At 45.2% G+C, this 20721-nt stretch overlaps 1 protein-coding gene across 1 annotated transcript in view; it reads right to left on the reverse strand.

The window, feature by feature from the left end:
• RBMS3 (RNA binding motif single stranded interacting protein 3) overlaps window positions 1-20721 on the reverse strand; it is a 1783971-nt gene that overhangs the window by 137917 nt on the left and 1625333 nt on the right. The window lies entirely within an intron of this gene.

Raw genomic sequence — 20721 nt, forward strand, 5'->3', positions numbered from 1 at the left:
TTTGGCTAGACCAACCACATCAAGGACAGAAATGATCATGCAATACACTATGAAACTTCTGTGACTTGTAGATTGTGAGAGGTGGAACAATGCTTTAAGATCATATTTAAGACATATTTGTGGTATATGTGTATATGTGCAATAATTCCTGAAAAGGACTAGTCCAGTGGCTGAGTTGGGTCATCTGCTCCCTGAGTCAACTAGGGCTCGGGATGCTGTGGAGGCAGCACCCACAGTCCCCCGGGAGGATACAATCATAATAATTGCTTAAGAGTTATACCTAGTGTCTGGATTCAGGGCTTATGATTACAAAGTTCTAGAATAGACTCTGTTGCATGGCTCCTGACCTAGGACAAGAATGAGTTAAAACTTGGATTAAGACAGATGTTAAATTTTGGGTTGTTAGCGATCACTTGGTAAACAGCATGTAGGAAGAGAATATCATGCTATTTACTATGTGGCCACAAAAGCCTCATTATGTATGACATTTCTTCATTTGCATTCTTGGAGATGTTAATTTTAGTATGTGAAGCAGATACAAATATTTTTCTTATTGATTGTATTCTCCTGGAAGTTTTCATGGTCTCTAATTGTGAGTAGATTTTCTTTAAGTGCACTTTTGTTCTGGCTTTCATATTTGCATGGTCAGTGAGGATCGCTGGACCTTCCAATGTATAACTTGCAGAAGACAAGCTATTGTGACTATTTATTTCCATTAATAATCAGAAGTCCTTATTCCTTTCATATAGTTCTGTTTCACAATATAGAGGCTGCAATAATGGAAGCACAATATTATTTTGATGTTTTTTAAGATGGCGCCGGCCATCCATTGCTCCTATCATGTGACAGAGGCCGGCCAATGGCACCAATAGCCCTGTCACATGGTAAGGGCAAAGGGCCATCGGCGCCATTTTGATTACTGGCAGCCGACGGCCCAAGAGGGGGAGATTGCTCCTGGGACCCCGCTGGACCACCAGGGACTTTCGGTAAGTCTTGGGGAGGGGGGGTCGGGCAAGTCTTGGGGGGGTTGCAATTAATTAAATTTGAAGGGTTGGGGTGGATTTGGGGTTTGTTTTTTTTTAAATCTGAAGGGTTGGGGCGGGTTTTGGGCATCATTTCAGGGGCACACAAAATTAATTCGGCCTGAACTGCAGGAAACGAAATTTCCCGCGGTGGGCCGATAACGAAGGCCGAACCAAAAGGTTTGGATGAATCACATCTCTATTATTTAACGCATCTACAAAATGATAAATGACCCAGTAAGTTACTTAACCAGCCAGTTTTGAATATTAACCCCACACTGTAGACCAGAAAATGCTGTGTGACCCCCTGCTTACTCCTTAGCTAATCCAGTAATCTTAGGACAAAGAACCCTCAAAAGCTCCATGGTTTGCTTATGCATATATGCATGCTAAGAATACTGAACACTTACTCTTCCCTCAAATGACCTCAGCAGTTGTTATGGCCGCCGGCTGCGGCCGCCCTGCGGCCAGCTCAACTCATGTTCCTCCTGGCTCCCTGTGCTCCACAAGGCAGCTGGGACGCCGCTGACCAGCGTTCCGACCCTGGGCCTCCCTAGGTGCGCGCGCACCATCCGTCCTCCCTTTAAAGGGCCAATGGTGGGAACTTCAGGCTCGTCCCCGGCTGATGACATCACCAGCCCGGGATATTTAAGGACTTCCTCCAGCCACCACTAACCGACTTGGCAACGAGTTCCCTGGTTCTTTTCTGGTGCTTGCTCCAGTACTCTGGACCTGTTGTTCCTGCTCTACGGATCCCTGAGCTTCTCGTTGGTATCCTGTCTCGGCGCTTTCCGCTCCTCAGGGCCTGGCTCAGCGCTTCCACACCTGGGACCCTTTCTCGGTGCTTCCCGCTCCGCGGAGCTTGGCTTAGCTCCTCTACACTTGGGACCCTGCCGTGGCACTTCCCACTCCACAGGACCAGCCTCAGGGCTTCTACATCAGAGATCCTGCTTCAGTGCATTCACTCTTCAAGACCTGGCTCAGCGCTGCTACATCAAGAGATCTTATCATGGAGCTTCCGCCCCTCGGGGTCTGGGTCAGAGCTTCTACGTCACAAGATGCTGTCTCTACGCTTCTGCTCTAGACCTGTCTCAGCGCTTCGACATTACTGGACTGTGTCTCTGTGCACCCGCTCCTCGGGGCACCTCTCAGCGCTTCTATATCACGAGGCCCTGTTACTGCACTGCCGTTCCTCAGGCAGTCCCTCTGTGCTACTGCTCTACTCATACCTGCTACAGCGGATCCCCTGCTCCAGCTCTGCTTCAGCATACCACTATACAAGCCTCTGATTCTGCACTTCCTCTCCTCAGGGCCACTCCCACGTGGTCCTGCTCTACTGTCTTTGAACTGCGGTGGCCTTTCACCTCTTGAGGCTTCCTCTTCCTCCGAGAGTACCTCGGTCTTGGACTATACCTAACCTCACTGACACTCTCTGCACCCAGCCATCTACTCTCTCCGGGACCAGCCACACAGAGGAGCTCCTAAGTCCTGCCGGCCCCGGCACCCAAGGGCTCAACCTGCGGGGAACGAGGGTCGGCACAGGTGAAGTCCCAGCTTGCCTCTGTTCCCAGCCAGCCTCACCTCCCGACGGTGGGGACCTGTGGGGCCCAACCCCTCAGGTAGCAACAACCGCACCTCGGGCCAAGGGTCCACAAATCCTAACAGCAGTAAAATGTTATGTTTTGATTTTAAAAAGTAGGTAATAATCAGAATTTAACATATTGATGGAGTAATAGCTATAGCGCGAAAACAATTTCTAAACTTTTAGTTTCTCAACTGAAATTATACTAAAAAGGTACATTTAAAGCAACAAAAACAAGTAATTCATTTTCTTTTTTTCCAAATGTTATTAAAAACAGAAAAGTAAAAAACTGCAGTGACAGTAAGCCCTTCTTTGACTAATGTAATCATCTATGAACATTTTTGTGTAGTTCATCGGCAAAGTTGCGTGGTTGCCATGCTATTCCTTTTGTATATGTAGAAATAAAGGTCAACAGACAAGCTATGGGTGACACCTTTTTATTAGAATAAAGTAATTCATTTGTGACCAGCTAAAGTGCATTAAGCTAAGCCAATAAAATGGGATAATTTACTTCTTGCTTGTTGACCTTTAGTTCACGCAATGCTCAGCATAAGTACATCTGGCCACAGACAAGTGCATCCTTCACCAGCATTACAAACAATTCCCATCAAAACATTGACTTCAAAGGCACATTGTTGTTTGTTTCCCAGTGTAACAGATGTTTTGTATCATGTACAAGCTGATTCATCAGTGAAAGCCTGCCTACTCCAGCTAGGTCACCTCCAGCTGTGGAAATAACTCAAGGCTCATCTTTGGCCATTTTCGTTCCATTCTTCTTTTCTCATTGTATCTCTTTAACTATATTGAAACATATAAAAAAAAAACAAAAAACAAACGGACCTGGGAGACATCTTTCTTTCAAATAACAAGGAGCAGAGCCTTTCGGACAGGAAATGTTTAACTGGAATGGAATGTAATTATAACATGGCATGAGGGCAAATAATGAGAATATAGTATGATTACCTATAGCAGGTTTTGGCCAGAAAATATAATCCTGGTCTCTGTATGATAAGAGAAACCACATATTTTGATTTTGATGAAGATGAGAGCATCTGACAAACCAAATGCTGTATCAATTAGTTGAAGTAGCAGTCAATCACCACCATCCCTCTAAATGTGCAGAGTTCCCATCAGACACATCAAACACCATCACCTCCAGCTCCTGTCAACATACTGTGTACCTCAATATGTGTGATTGATCTGCCATAATATATTCCTGAAACAGAAGCAAAATCAATCTGAAATGCTCTGTTCTGGAATCGTAGTACTTTAATAGCTTTGCTCTGAGATTAAAATGTATTAGTGGATAAAAAATAGACTGCACCTATAAGAAGTCAATTATTGCTTTCATGCAAGTCCACAAATAACACACTCAGCTTTCATGAACAGTGGAGTCTCTAAAGATACTTAAAAACCAGTTAGGAACACTTTGTGGTATACATGAATTTTTCTGTGCAATGCATTCATTAGATTTTTAGTTCCCTGGGAGGAGTGAAGAGCATTATAGTTCCTAACATATTATTCAATAAAGATAAACTACTGGCTGACGTGGTGCCTCCAGAAAAAAGTTATTCATACCATGATTTCCATAAACATCACAGTGAAATCATTTGTTAACTAAATACTTTTATTTATCTGAAATGTGTAATCCAAATTAATTGAACTGCTTTTATAGAAATGAATGATAATGATGTACTACACACACACACACACACACATATATATATATATATATATATATATATATATATATATATACACTGCACATGCCATAGATGACTAGGTGCCCAGCTTGGTTGAAGAGTGTGACAATGCAACAGAGGTACTGTTATTAAAGGGCCTATTTACCAGTATGTGATAAAGTGCTTTGTTAGCAAATAGACCTCAAAGTGGATCCTCAATCCAAGGAAATCTGGCTTTGAGGTTTTATCCTACATTTTGAAGGAAATAAGGATTATAAGATTGCTATATCTTTGTGTCTTTATGTGTGTGTGTGTGTGTGCCCTAATATTTATTTTTGGTGATGTATATCCATGTCAAATTTTCAGAATCTGTGAAGGAGAACATGAGGACTCTGACGTGGGTTTTCGGAATCCATTCATATGCATGGACTGTGGACACGCACACGTGTCCCAAAAACTAGACCTCTTTAGTTTTGGGTGGAATTTCTTTTTGAAACACTTGATGTAAAATGTTCAAATCTGCTTTGAATTTCTTCATAAAAGTTTGATGAACCTTAAAAGTTTCCAGGTTTGTCAGATCTTTTGATGAGCCTGTTTTGAAAAAGCTCACACGTGTCTAGCAGCAGTCATACTGTGCCATGAACCATGAAGATGATGCAGCACACACAGTGCAATAATAAAACACACATGCTAACAAATGAAATCAGAGTAGACTGACATTATACATACAGTAAACAGAATGTTCTGGCACATAACCTACAAACAACTTGCTAGCATTCCAGATTATCTTGTGCCAACATGCTTTTGTGTAGCTTCCACTTTTCTTAATCTTCAACATTTAGGAAGGCACCATTAAAATTTATTGGCAACTAATTAAAATTCAAATGGGCATGATTGTTTAACAGTTACATATCATTAGCTATCTTAACCATCAAATGAAGAAATTAGCCAGAAATCAACTAATGCAACTCTTTACCCTATCAATTTATCAGTTACAAAAATCAAGGAAAATGCTCAACATAGTTACTTAAACTACAAGATTTTCTTGAGTAAAAGAATTATGCATGCTAATGAAGTCTTTCTGGTTGCTGGTGAATTTAACTCAGCTAATCCATTCTCATGTTTAAGCATGTGTCAGCCTGGTAAAATATGATTTGCAAGAAAACACACAAACATTCTACAAAACCTTGCATCATGAATGTATTCCCAAACAAATATCTTCTTAACAATAGCAGAACTGCAGCAAAATTCACCATGGATTGATGAAACATTTGCTAATGAAGCAAATCCATAGCAAATGTTTTACCAATCTGCAGCAACATTTTGCTAAAACAGCAGCATTTTTAGGAAAAAAAATACTGCAGATATTTTGTTGTGAAATCCAGCAAATCTATGTTTTTACAGGCATGAACCAGGTTACTACTTGCCAGAATCTCTTCTCCAACAAACTTGTTCACACAGCCCTAATCATCTTGGTTTTTTTTTTTCTTTCCATCCTATTTTCTTTTTTTTCATCCTGCCCCCTCCCCTTCCTATTATTTGTCCCCCCATCTTAATTTCTCTCAGATTTTTTTCCATTCTCGTCTCCATTACTTTCGTGTGTGCCTGTATGAGTGTGTGTGTGTCTGTGTATGCTGGTTATTCTCTGCAGGCCTTTGCGTTCCACTTCTTCCCTTATTCCAGCTGTGCTTTTTACCTCTGCAGGGATGCAGAGGGACATAAGTGGAACTCGCCTTTCTCAGGGCATTTCCTGAAACAGACAAGGGGTCACCTTCAGATGCCACAGAGTTGAGAAAAAACCTGACTGCAACTCTGGATTAGGTTCTTCCATTGAGGGGAGGGGGGGGGGGGGAGGGATGGAAGCAGAGCTGTAAGGCCCAGGAGGGTCACTTACACAGTCTCTCAAAAACACAATGGCCACAACTAGATTTAATTACAACAAGAGTAACTTTTACTGAAGATATAAGAAAACGCTTGGCAGTACAAAACAAATGAAAAATAATTTTAAAACGTTAACAGTCTATCAATACAAATAAACAAAAAAACAAAACAAAACAAAAAAAAAACAAGTTACCATGCCACTTGAGAAACTGAGTAGCAACAATGAAACCTCCTCTTGCTCCCTTTAGGCTTCCTTTCCCTGCAAACTTCTTTTTAGAAATCAGAAGTCCTCCTCTCCCTCTTGGAAAGTATGATTCATGTCTTTAGCCTACCAGTCAAGATGTCCTGCCCCTGAGACACATATGCAAATGCCTTCCAGAGCGCTGCAGGCTAGGACTTCATGAGAAATGAACACCTCCCTAATGAAAAGGAAAAGCAAAACCCCCTTCCCTTCCTGGAGCTAGCTGAGCTGCAGTCCTTTTATCGACAACTACTCCCAGTGACTCGAGGAGTCCCATTTATAGACGAGGACCACTGACCCATCCTGTAGTAGAGGATAGGCCCTATCTAGCCTCAATTTCAGCACATCCCCAGGAACCTCCGATTGCTGGAAATTTCCATATGGCATGAATGAGGTCTAGACAACTTTCCATAAACATTTGTAGTACTGCAGCCGGTGAAACAGTTCTTACACACTAAACCTCAGCAGCAGCATGCTGTAGAAGCCAGAAATGTGTCAGTTGAAGAGGAGGAGAAAAGAGTCTGAGCTACTTTCTGGGGCATGCACTCATTTGTTAACTCCTGCACTGCATCAGATCAGTCTTGGACAGAGAGCCTTGAATACACAGGAGTTGATTTTCAAAAGGTTTCCATGCATATATGTGTGTAAGTAGCATGTGCACACATATATATGTTATTCTGGAAACATCATGAGTACATGCATACTTGTTGAGTTCTGCAGGGAAAAAGAGGAGGATTAGGGCATTCTGCGGCAGGATTTGATTGTATGTATAGAAGTTGCTATTTTATAATAATAATAATTATTATCTATTTAGCTCATGTTTTTTCATAGTATGCAGGTACAGTAGGTATTTCCTGTCCCCAAATGGCTCACAATCCAAGTGGTATTTGTGCATATATTATCAAACTTGTGCATACACTTTTACACCTGCTAATTTAGTCAAAGAAGTGAAACTGCACTTGACGTTTGTCTAGAATTTTGGGTGGGAGTTATTAGTTAAGTGGTGGTGGGGGGGGGGAGGGGTTGGAATCTTTTTTTTTTTTTAATATTCCACTTTTCACACTTCTTTCAGTGCTTCAAAGCGGATTACATTCAGGTACGGTAGGTATTTTCCTATCCTCAGAGGGTTTACAATCTAAGTTTGCACCTGAGGCAATGGAGGGTAAAGTGACTTGCCCAAGATCACAAGGAGAAGCAGTGGGATTTGAACTCTGGTCTCCTGGCTCGTAGCCCGCTGCTCTAACCACTGGAGGGTCAAGATGAACTGGTGGCGACAGCAAGTATGCGTAGAAGTATTTTCATCAGTGGAGTGAGCAGAATCTTTATAAAATACCTGCCACCATGTTTAAATCCGTACTTGGGCTAAGAAAGTAAGCATTTTAATGCAGGAGCAAGAGTGACAACTAGAAAAAATGTAGCAAGGACCAAGGGCAAAATGTGAGGGCACTGGTGCAGTGTAGGCTTATTTTAAGGAAGTACTCTCTACAATTAACAATGCTCACTGGGACCAATTTTGTAATTATTCTCTTTAAATATCCCAAATATTTTTATTAATGTATTTTGTCACAATCAGGTCCCTCCGCTCAGCATGCTGTGGGGCTTTGCTGGGCTTCAGGCCTCTGGCTTCGCTCCTATGACACGTCTTGTCCCCTTGCACAGCTCAGGCATAGCGCTGCTATGGACTCCTCACAGCCTCTAGTCAGAGTGCCAGGCCCAGTCCTGGCACTCCCAAGCAGTACACAGAAAAAGGATCTTAATCAATAAGGAGTTTAATGTGGTGCTGTAGCTCAGCGGCTGCAGCCTTATATTAATGCGGGGTTGTCCTTACAAGCCCCAGGGTACACAGCATTTAAAACACAATTCCCTTCCCGCCTGTCTCATACATCCATACAGCAATACAGGATTTACCATCCCCCAACCTCCTGGTTATTCCACCTCCATAGAGGAACAGCTGGAGCTTTCCTCTCCCCAGCTTACCTCCATCTCCTCCTCCAGAGACTCTGAGGAGCCGGGCTTTTGTGGCCAGGTCCACCACGGGAGCACGTCCTCTTCCTCAGCCTCCATAGATTCTGCTGAGTCATAGGGATCAGTCCCAATTTCCTCCACCTGTTCCTGCTCAGGCTCCAGCCAGGGGTCAGGTGTTGGTTCGGGGAACCTGGGAAGTGTAGTCTTTGCTACCTTCCTCAGCGCCCTCCGGTGGCTAAGTTTGGTACCACTAGCTTCTGCTCGGCTGTGTCTCAGCTGTTTCTGCCCCGGGCCAGGTCGTACTGCATCACAATACATATATATACTTTTCTTTAAGGACCACACATATATCCCAATACTTAACCATACAGATAGTACTGTCCTATTTAGTCTCCTAGAAGCACTAGCATTTGAATAGTCATACTAATACATATTTTCTCAGAGAAAGGGAAAAACAGGTATGTACTGTGTTTACAGATAAGTACTGGGTGCTGAATATAAAGGAAACAACCGATTTGCACATCGATTGAGATTTATAATCGTCGCACGTTGCACCTGTACTTTGTAGTGAAGTGAAATCACAAATATCAGGATGATAATAAAATTTGATAATAAATGAAGTTACAGTAGTAACACGATTCAAAGGGTTTGTTTTTTTTTTCCCAGTAATGGCAGCGAGATAATTGCACATGAAGCACTGAGAGAAAAAGAGATCTTTGTGCTAGTGCTGTCTGAGGTTTTTCCCTTTCATGTAGAAAGTATATGTTAGTGTGCCTACTCCAGTGTAGTACTGCTAGAAAGAGACTAAATAGGCAGTGCTATTTGTTTGGTTAGGTATTGGGATATGGGTATTGTCCTTAAAGAAAAGTGAGTATGTGTATATATACAATTATAAAAATATTTGGGATATTTATAGAGAATAATTATAAAATTGAAAACAATGAGCACTGTGAATTGTATAGTGTATATTGTAACACTGGAATAATATTTTAAGGAAGTCCAACTTTTCCACCAACTCTGGCAGAAATCATGAATGATGTGAGCTCACAGTATCCTCTGCCACTGAGAATACCCATTCACTAGACACACTGGATGGCATGCAGAAAAGGAAATGCTAGGCCACCTTGGCCAGCTCTGGCTAGACCATGGCTTTGTGTTTCCAGTATGTCATTGCATCTGTGCCCATGTACTCAATGCATTCTGCAAGATAGTGAATGACTGAAATTTCTGCAGGGGAATCTTGTGATGAGGAGGGATGATGGTCTCTGCGGCCAACTGCTGTAGCTAATGCCTGTGTCATGAGAGACCATTTTGTGGTGGACATGAAGGATGATGAATAAAAATGGGGGAGGATTAGTAGCTGATAAGGTAGATGTTCATGCTAATAATACTTTCTGGAGTGATCACCATTCCTCTGCTTCTGGTGTTCCCATTTCTGAATGCTAGCCACCTGCATCTTCTTCAAGGTAATTAAACAATTGGACTAAAGGGAGGTACTCCTTCTCAACCTTTAGTCACAAAGTATAGCTAGCATGAAAGGAACCTGGCGAGTAAGGGGATTAAACCTATTTTCCAGTTATAGTTGCAGGTATTCCATAAGCAGCATAGTGTCAGTCCTTATTCATATCGTAAACTCTCTAACTTCTCCCCCAGGATATTGATTATGGGGTGACCTCACTGTGGGTGTTGTGGAACCTAGATCACCCAGGGCATCCTTGAAGTGCTTCAGAACCTCTTGTACTATCTGTGTCATGGGTAACTAATCATGATGCTCCAAAGGCAATCCACCGCTATCTCAGTTTCCAGCGACATCTCATGAAGGGCTGTCCATTGTTCCACTAATCTCTGAAGCATGAGATAGGTAAGATTTTACCCTTATTCTGAATAACCATGTGCAGAGGCATTTCCACTGCTTCCTGCTTCTCACAGATAGCTGCCCACCTTTCATACTTCAGTAAAAATGCCTTGTATTTTCTTGCATTTCTCTATCAGTTCCTTCAGGACTCAACTGCTATATTACTTGGCCCCCAGCCTCTAGGCATCTCTTACTGTCAGGTGCAGCAAATGTACAAACCATCATATACCCTTATAGCCTTCTTCTTCCACTGCCTTTTTGATGTTACATCACTGTCTGTAGAACAAAAACCAAAAACAATAGTCCTTTCTTTATGCCCTTCATGCTTCTTATTGCTAAGATATAGACCAAGGTATGGCTGATGTCCATCACCTGTATGTTTATCATTGCCCACATATACAATGCTAATCTGCTCTACTAGAGCTGCTGGCTTTTCCTGTTTCAGACATCTGCTACCAGTGTTTCAACAGGGAGAAATAAGCATACATATTGTTTTTGACTGGTCCATATGTCACTCATGAAATGGATGGTACTCCCCTTCACCTTAGCCAGATGTGCTTGCGTCCAAGCATACCACTGAGAATACAGAGTGAGGATTACATGTCTATTGAATTTAGTCCAGGAGGACACTTTGTAATTAGGTGTAAGAAGTGAATTAGCCACTTAAATATTCTGTTCTTCACCATGTGCAGGATCTGGTTATCCAGGGCAAATATTTCCCTGATGCACTATGTCATCACTTTTGATGTTGCCTGCGTCATACCCCAGGACAGTGATGTAGAACACCAACCCATTTCCTCCATGATGGCTTATTGCTGACATAGACAATTGGGCTGCTTGCATGCCACCTCACTTAGGGAAGAGGCTGGAACTTTGGTTTTAGAAATGGACCTTCCTTTTTTTCTCTGTTTTTCTACTGCTGCTGCTACATGGCTTGGAGGACTATCTCTGGCTTTCCTGCTGCTGCTACTTTGCACAGAGGACTAGGTCCTCAGACTAGTACCAGCAGGCCCAGAACAACCGGGTGTGCTTACCATGCATTTGCACAGAGTGGCACACCCGGGGGAAGGGGGGGTGGGGGCGGCGGGCCAGCAGCAGCCACCGGCGGTGGCTGAAGAAGAAGAGAGGCTGCTGGTGGCTGAAGACACCACCGGCGTCTCTCCCCAATGCCCTGAACAGCTGATCCTTGTTTCTCAAAAAGCTGCGATCATTGCAGCTGTCAGAAGCAACTGTTCTCTGCTTCCATTTCAGCCTTTGAACATTGTGAGGCCCACCTAAGACCAGGCGGCCCGGGTAACCAAGGGCTCAACCCGAGGGAACCCCGGGTTGCTAGCAGCAAAGCTCCAGCTAGCCTCTGTCTCCTCTTGTGCTCTGCCTCCTGGTGGCAGGCGCTCTCTGGGTCTGACCAGGGAGCCTACAAATCCGGCACTAGGCCAAGGGTCCACTTCCTGGCGCAACAGGTTGCCAAGGCCATGGACTCGGCAGAGTCTCCCGCCATATGGACCATCCCGGGTCTGGCTGCAAATATTCAAGAACAATGACGAGCCATAGAGATTCTAGCCTCCTCCGTAGAGGAACTCCGCTCTCAAATGCAGGATGCAGCAATGGCCAATCCAGTGAGCCTAACCTCTTCCCTGCTACCGAGAGCATCACTGGCACTGCCAGCACCTCCTTGCTTCAGTGGGGATCCACGCCTCTGCCGAGGCTTCCTCAATCAGTGCGTCATGCAATTTGCCCTTCAGCCCTCCTTGTTCCTGAAGGAATCAACAAAGATAATCTTCATCCTCTCTTGCCTTGAGGGGAAGGCCCTGGCAAGGGCTTCTCCACTTTGGGAGCACTCTGACTCCATCCTCATGCAATTGTCTCAGTTCATCACTGCCTTCAAGCGGACCTTTGAAGATCCTGGTCATCAGGCAGTTGCTGGTCATCACATACTCCACCTTTGTCAAGGCTCCAGATCCCTTTCGGAGTTCATGGTGGAGTTCCGGACAATGGCAACGGAACTGGGATGGCAAGAGGATTGCCTTAGGGCACTCTACCTTGAGGGTCTATCACCTGCTCTCAAAGACGAACTTGCAGTCCATGAGATTCCTATATCTCTAGAGGACCTGATTTGCCTTGCTGGGAAAATTGACCATCGCCTCAGGCAAAGGCATCATGAAGTGAAAGCACCCCAGCCTTCTGCTCAACGCCCAGCACCGCCTCCCTCCAACGAAGAACCGATGCACGTCAACCGTGGGCGGTTGTCTCCCAAAGAGCGTCTTCGGCGTAAGAAGCAACGCCTCTGCCTTTACTGTGGCGCCTCCGGACACTTGAGGCAGTCCTGTCTGGTCTGTCCAGAAAACTTCAAGGCCTAAGCCCAGCGGGGGTCCCAAGCTTCGGCGTTACTGTCACCGGCCCCCAACTTCTACTACCTGCTACCCTTCGCTACCACTGATCTCATCAATACAGGAGCAAGTGGCAGCTTCATAATGGATGATATAGTGAACCTTCTGAAAATCCCAGTACAACTCCTAGAAGTTCCTCTTCGCATGGCCTCTATCCAAGGGGAATATCTCCCTGGATGTATCACGCACTGCATGGTGGCCATCTCACCGTGGGAACCCTACACGAAGAAGAGATATCCCTATATGTTTTAAAACATTCAACACACCCAGTCATACTGGGCCTCCCTTGGCTCCAATTCATGGGCCCCAATTTGAATTGCAGTCCCTCCAGCTGGTTCAGTGGGGCCCACAGTGTCAGAAACACTGCTTGAAGCAAGTATCTCCAGCAGTAACCGTTCTGAAGACCACCACTCTCGCCAGCCTACTGACTCCGTAGTCTGACTTCGAGGACGTTTTTTTGAAACAAAAAGCATACACATTACCTTCACTCCAAAAGTATAATTGTCCTATCGAACTTCTACCCGGTACTATACCTCCCAATGGTAGGACCTATCCACTCTCGCTTCCCGAGATCCAGGCAATGTCCAAATATATAAAAGAGAACCTTGAGAAGGGATTCATTAGACTTTCTGACTCTCCGGCAGGAGCAGGCTTCTTCTTTGTTAAGAAGAAGGATGGAGGACTTCGTCCTTGCATCGATTATCAAGGGCTAAACGCCATCACCCATAAAGATTGCTACCCATTACCTCTCATCAGCGAATTGTTTGACCATCTTCAAGGGGCCCAGATCTTCTCGAAGCTCGATCTGCGAGGAGCATACAACCTCATATGCATCCAGCCCAAGGACATAAGGAAGACCTCGTTTAACACCAGGGATGGCCACTACAAGTACATAGTGATGCCTTTCGACCTTTGCAATGCCCCTGCGGTGTTCCAACTCCTGATGAATGAAATCCTCAGAGATCTCCTTTACTCATTCGTAGTGGTTACTTAGATGACATCCTGATATTCTCAAAAGATGAAGTCCCATCGCTCCCAAGTCAGAACCGTTCTACAACGCCTCCAAGATAATCACCTTAACGCAAAACATGAGAAATGCATCTTCGAGCAGAATTGTCTACCATTCCTAGGGTACATTATTTCCAATCAAGGATTTATAATGGATCCCGAAAAACTTCAGGGTATTCATGACTGGCCCCAGCAGGTAGGTCTCCTGGCCTTACAAAGATTTCTTAGATTCACGAATTATTATAGAAGGTTTATAGCCAACTACTCTACATTAGCCTCTCCACTGAACACAATGACCAAGAAGGGAACCAATCTCTGGGTTTGGAGCCCTCAAGCTCAATCAGGATTCCATGCGTTAAAGGAAACATTCTGCTCTGGTCCCTGTTCACGACACCCTGATCCAAGCCGCCCATTTGTCATCAAGGTCGACGCGTCCTCTATCGGAGCCAGTGCGCGGTGCTAAGCCAGTACTCCTCCAAGGGTACACTGGTACCATGCTCCTTTTATTCTCATAAAATTTCGCCTGCAGAGCAGAACTACACCATCAATGATCGGGAACTCCTAGCCTTCAAATTAGCACTCCAGGAGTGGTGCGCTTGCCTGGAAGGTGCCCAACACAAATTTACTATATTCACAAATCACAAGAATCTCAACTGAGATCGAATGTCGGTATATAAAAATAATAAATAAAAACAAAATAAATAAATAAATCTGGAGCACCTCAAAGGGGCGCAATTGTTAAACCCTAGACAAGCCCGCTGGGCATTATTCTTCGAGCGATTCAACTTTGAGCTGCGCTACCGACCAGCCTAAAAAAAACTTTGCGCAGATACACTCTCTCGCTCTCTCGAGCCTGAGGACACCCCAGACATCCCAAGACACATCATTGATCCAGCCTGTGTGTCCCTTGCAGAAACTACAACAGTACCAGCAGGTAAAACAGTCATCCCACATTGACTTCGTGAACGCATTCTCCGCTGGACCCATGATTCAAAACTAGCTGGACAGCCCGGTCAAGCACGAACCCTAGAAATGCTGAGGCGTTTTTACTGGTGGCCCAGCATGGTGACAGACTCTCGCAACTATGTGGACTCATGTCCAATATGTGCACAACAAAAGCCACCTACCGGCAGGCCATGGGGACTTCTTCAGCCACTCCCAGCACCCACTGAACCATGGGCCAGAATATCTATGGATTTCATCACTGATCTTCCTCCATCTCAAAACAACACTGTCATCTGGGTCATCATTGACTGCTTTTCCAAGATGGAACATTTCATCCCACTCCAGAGCCTTCCATGGGTCGCTGAACTTGCCAAGCTGTTCTTGACACATATCTTCCGCCTACATGGGCTACCTAAGGAAATTGTATCAGACAGAGGTCCACAGTTCGCCACGAAGTACTGGCGATCCTTATGTCAAAAATTTAACATTCAGCTAAGTTTCACCTCAGCATACCACTCTCAGGCGAATGGTCAAGCCGAAAGAACTAACCGGACCTTGAAGGCCTTTCTCAGATCTTATGTAAATGACCAGCAGGACAATTGGGCTGACCTACTCCCCTGGGCCGAATGATCACATAATACACATCTTGCCAGGTTCTTATGGCCTGGATTGGCCACTGTTGGAAACAGGATGCTGGGCTTGATGGACCCTTGATCTGACCCAGTATGGCATTTTCTTATGTTCTTATGTTGCTGCCGCCACAGACGTCTCCTCATTCTCTATGGTTTTTGGACGCTAATCATGACTACCCTTGCCTGTACCACTCTCTGTACCTTCACCAGCAGCGCAGTTCATGGTGCAAAGTATCCATAATGTGTGGAACAAAGTAAAAGAATGACTCACCCAAGCCGCAGAACGTTCAAAGAAGTTCGCTGACGCTCATAGACGGTCAGCTCCACTCTTTAGAGCCAGTCAAAAGGTATGGTTAAGTACCAAGCACATTAGGCTGAGACTCCCCTCACATCATCTAGCACCAAAATACATTGGACCTTTTCCCATCATACGCAGAGTGGAAGCAGTCACCTACCATCTACAGTTGCCGCGATCCATGGGTATCCACAATACCTTCCACGTTTCCCTAGTGAAGCCACTCGTGCTATCCTGGCCTTCCTGCAAAGATCCTCCTCCGCCACAAGTGTTCACCGAGCCAGATCATACCCTCCAGGTAAAAGAGGTCCTTGATGTCGGTCAGCGTCAAGGATGCTGGGAGTATCTACTCTCTTGGGAGGGGTATGGGGCCAAGGAGAACTCCTGGAGCCCTAACAGAACATCCTGGACAAGGACCTCCTCAGGGCCTTCCATAGGGCACACCCAGACAAGCCTTACTCGAGGAGAGGGAGGCCTAGAAGGTGGGGGGTACTGTTGCACGTCCCGTCCGTGCTCGGCCTGCACCCAGGCCTGCTCACCTATCCAGCTCCTCCAGGGGTCCTGGGTCGTCCTCCCCTGCAGCAGTGGCAAGCACAGCCAGGCCTCGGCATCCTGCGGCGGCGGTCAACAGGCCTTTTCCCTCCAGCCAGGCCTCATGGCGGGGCTCGGTATCCTCCATGGCATCAGCCCGCCCCTAGGCGCGCATGCGCGGACTGCCCAGCGCCTTAAAGGACCGGGGCAGATCCCAGCTCCGCGGCGCGCCCTGATTGAGCACAATATAACAGGAAGCTCCTGCCCTCACTTCCTTGGCTTGGCAATCGGGTCGATCACATCGTGATTTCTAGTTTGCCTATGTGTTCCAGTCTGTGTTCCAGTCTTGTTCCAGCCTTGTTCCAGTCTTGTTCAAGCGTCCTTCTGTTCCAGCAACCTCCTGTTCCAGTGTCCTTCTGTCTCCTCGTCTGCCCAGGTAGTACCTCTCGGACTGTCTTCTCGGTATTGACCTTGGCCTGTTCTTGACTACGTTGATCGCTGCCTGCCTCTGACCTTCTGCCTGTTTCTACGACCATATCTGCACACTGCCTGGAACTGACCTCTGCCTGAATTCGACCAAGTCTGACTGTCTCCTGGAACCTGACCACTGCTTTGGCTGACTACCCACTTTAAATTTCATCTGCCATTTGGATGTCCAATCTTCCAGTCTTGCAAGGTCCTCCTGTAATGTATCACAGTCTGCTTGTGATTTAACTACTCTGAATAATTTTGTATCATCCGCCCGGATTGGCGCCCTGTCCACGCCCCCACCCTGCCCCTTTTTCAAAGCCCCAGGTCATACACGCGTCCCAGAGCTTGTGCGCATCACCAAGCCTATGCAAAATAGGCTCTGTGCGCGCAGGGGCACTTTCTCGGGGTTATGCGCGTAAATTATGTGCGTAACCCTTTGAAAATCTGCCCCTTTGTGTTTTGGGATTATTATGATTATTTTGAATTATTGTATATTATGTGTATTTTGAACACATGTGTGTATTTATATATATATAACAACACAAAGGGCAATTTAAAGTACTACTCCCTATATCACTGTCATCAACATATAACAAAATAGAGAGACATAAAATAGCATAAATATTATATTTATTGGTATAGGGTTATGGGGGGTTTTCTATACCAATAAATATAACATTTATGCTATTTTATATATATATATATATATACACACACACACTTTTGTGTTATGTACTGATAATTTAATAAAGATATTTTTTGTATTTGTATAAAATTTACAGTGGTATGGCTTGATATTTTGTGAATTCTGTATGTAGCTGTACAGTTGGAGACCACTGTATTATTTCGAGAGAGGAAGACCTTTTTTATTATTTTTAGGGTTATTTATTTGAATGATTTTAGGACATGTCATTAAAGACTGCCCATCGATATAGTGTAAACTGACATGAAGTGTACACAATATGTTTCCAAATTATAGGACTTGTGGGGGGGGAGTTGTCACAGCCACGAAAAGTAGTGGACGCAGAGTCCTCACCGGTGCATAAGGAGATTTGTCACTGCATAGGAGGGAAGGGCAGGAGCGGAGCACCAAGGACTTTGCATAGGGGGAAAGGTGGGGATGGATATATGCTAAGCATGGGGGGTGGCCCAATGAAGGCCTGGCATAAGCAATAACCTGGCCCGCAAGGCCAGGGGTGGGAGGAGGCGGCAGAACACTGCACGGAGCGGCAGTAGCCACAGAGGCATTCACAGAGCGGGATGCCAGTGGTCGGTTTTCCACCTTCACGGAGCGGAAGGCTGGAGTGGCATTCACGGAGCGGGATGCTAATGGTATACCACCTTCACGGAGCAGAAGGATGGAGGGCTGCCGTCTCAAAAAAAAAAACAAAACAGAGGGGTGGGTAAGAGTATGTAAATTTACCGGTTAGGACATAGGCTATAGGTATTGCCAATTATTAGGCTTGTTCAATATTTGTTGATTGTTAATGTGGCTCGCGAGAATGAGGGCTACTACCTGGAGATAATGCCCTTGTTCGATGTACATGCACATGGTTGGTGAGACTCCAGCATTGCTCTGGGCTTCAACGGCAAGAGTAAATGTGGAAGAAAAAAAGGTTTTGCATTCACAAAAAAGCGAGATGTGGCTTGCTTGTTACGGCGGTTGCTTCCCCAAAACCAAATAAGCCGATACTTTGCTTTCAATACATATCCCTGCAACCAACCGGTCCTGAAGCAGCCTTGTGTTCTGACTGCCCCCCTAGGCCGGCTACCGTATTTTATTCTTTATTTGTTTTTTCAAACCAATTTTTATATTAATTTTCTTTTTACTTTTTTAACTATTATGTCCATTGCTCAATTCTCCCGTCAGTTCCCCCGTCTTGCGGACCGACCCTTTACCTTCTTTTCTCCTTCCAAACTTATATTCTGTTAGTGCAGACGTTTTTGCGGCTGGACTCAGGTCTATTCCGCCGGCCCGACATGGTCCATGTTTCGGCGTTTGCCTGCTTCAGGGGCCGCGGGAACTGGGATGGAACAGAGTCTGCATATGGACCTGAAAATACCGCTAACATTAAATCTTATCAAAAACTGATTAATTACGATTTAAAAAGGTAATACCCCACTCTCCAAGCTATAAAGGTACTTACTATCTTTCGTAGTTAACTCATGAGTTAACTCATGAGTTAACTCATGACCGGCACCCGCACAAAAATCCTCATAACGAGCAGTTTCCTTGTTATGTATTTGGTTGCAGTGGTATTGCACAAGGCAACGAGGTTAGTTGTTATATATTCAATACATATCCAGCATGGCACTCTGCTTCAACGGCAGGGGAGAAAGTCTAACACTTCTCTTTCAACGCATAGCTCTCTGATACAACGGCAGGGGGAGTGTAGAGAGGAGGATCTGTATATGGACAACAGCCAACAAGGTCCGAATTGCATGGTCTGGGTGGACAGAGGCATGAGTGTAGCTTGCTTATTGCGGCGGTTACTACCCCTAATTAAGCTGGATATTCACTTGGATGCAGCTCCAGCAGTGCTCTCTGCACTGGTGGTGGGGTGGAAGGGAAATGGAACTAAAGGGTACTAAAAGCCAAGAGTAACAAGTATGTGGAAAAAAAAAAAGTATATAGCTTGCTGGGCAGACTGGATGGGCCGTTTGGTCTTCTTCTGCCATCATTTCTATGTTTCTATATATATAAAAATGCCTAAATTAAATAAAATAAATAAATACATAAATACAGAACTGAGTTTACATGTTTTAAGACCGTTTTATGCTGTCATTTTTTATTGGCTTTCCTACTAGTTGTATAATAAAAGCTGGTGTCTAGCTGTCATGCTCCCATGAAAGAAGTGTGCCATCCCACTCCTTGATGTGCTGATGGGATGGGGCTGTAATGTCAAGATGAATGGGGGCCAGCATAGGAGCAATATAGCAGCAGCAAGACCAGTGCATGGTAGTCGGCATAATGGTAGTAGAAGTGACAGTAAGAATATCAGCCTATTGGAGGCCAGCAATGGCAGAGACAGGGGCAAAAAGAAGATCGAGGCCAGGATGGAAACCAGGGTGGAAGTGGCAGTGGTAGTATCTGCAGCATTAAATGGAAGAGAGAGGCAGGTGGATGACGTCAGCAGAGAGACAGGTGGGAGAGGCAGTGGGTTGAGAGTGGGGTGGGAGGATGGATGTAGAGAGAGAATGGTGGGAGAGGGAAGTAGTCTTCTGTGAGGGAAGAGAAGGGGAAAAGGACAGGAACAAGGGGCTGTGACATCAGCCACGTACCAAACAATGATAAAAGATATGAAAATCTAATTAAACTGCAGGAAGCACGTGTGGCTGGACCCTCCAATCCACAGCTGAATGTCCCTAGGTCCTAGCTAGACATTTTAACTCTCATGAGCCTTCCATCCCCCTTGCCCTCCTCCCACCTTAGAGAGCAGGGATTGGTTGCTCTTGCCTTTATAAGCCAGCTATTTTGTGATTCAGGGGGTGGTTAGTTCAGGCAGACACAGAACAGTAAGGATGTATGCTTCCCCCTCCCTAGTGAGACCTCACTGCCTCATTAGGCTTTTGCTTTTTGAAGAGGACCCACTCTGTGCCCACCCTGCCAGAGGGTCCCTCAGTGTCTAGGTGCAGTGAGGAAGTTCTTTTTGCCAGGACCCGTACGGGACTCCCACTCCAGAACTGAAGACCAGTGAGCCCATTCACTCCCTGAATGTGGCAAGCACTTGTCACAGGCTTGGCTGTGTGAGGTATTTGAAGGCCAGAATATACCTGTTTTTGGAAGGGGACTATGTTCAAACCCTGCTCCCTTAAAGAAGGTCATCCTTGCTGGCTGGATGCAGAGGACAAGGGTTGAAGATTCAGTGAGCACATTCACACCATGAATGTGGTAAGCACCTGTGACAGCAGAACACCAGTCTAGGAAGATTTTTGACTAAGAAAATATTCTCTATTTTTGTTGTGAGGAGGTTTTGTAGCCATCCTTCCTCACTGGCAGCCAGGCTGGAATAACAGGTTCCTGAATCTAAAGACTTTTCAACAAGAGGAGTCACCTTTCAGAACAACTAAAGGAATCAAATAATATCTTGGAGACCCCATCCGGATCTCCACCTATATGGGACCAGGACACAGGGCTGGGTGTTCGGGAAGAAGCTGGAGCTTCAGGTAGGACCTTTTTGTGTTAGAAAGGGATCCCTGTCATGGGAATCCCGACAGGCTGCT

The sequence above is a fragment of the Rhinatrema bivittatum genome, chromosome 2 (assembly GCF_901001135.1).
Source record: "Rhinatrema bivittatum chromosome 2, aRhiBiv1.1, whole genome shotgun sequence".
NCBI classification, from domain to species: domain Eukaryota; kingdom Metazoa; phylum Chordata; class Amphibia; order Gymnophiona; family Rhinatrematidae; genus Rhinatrema; species Rhinatrema bivittatum.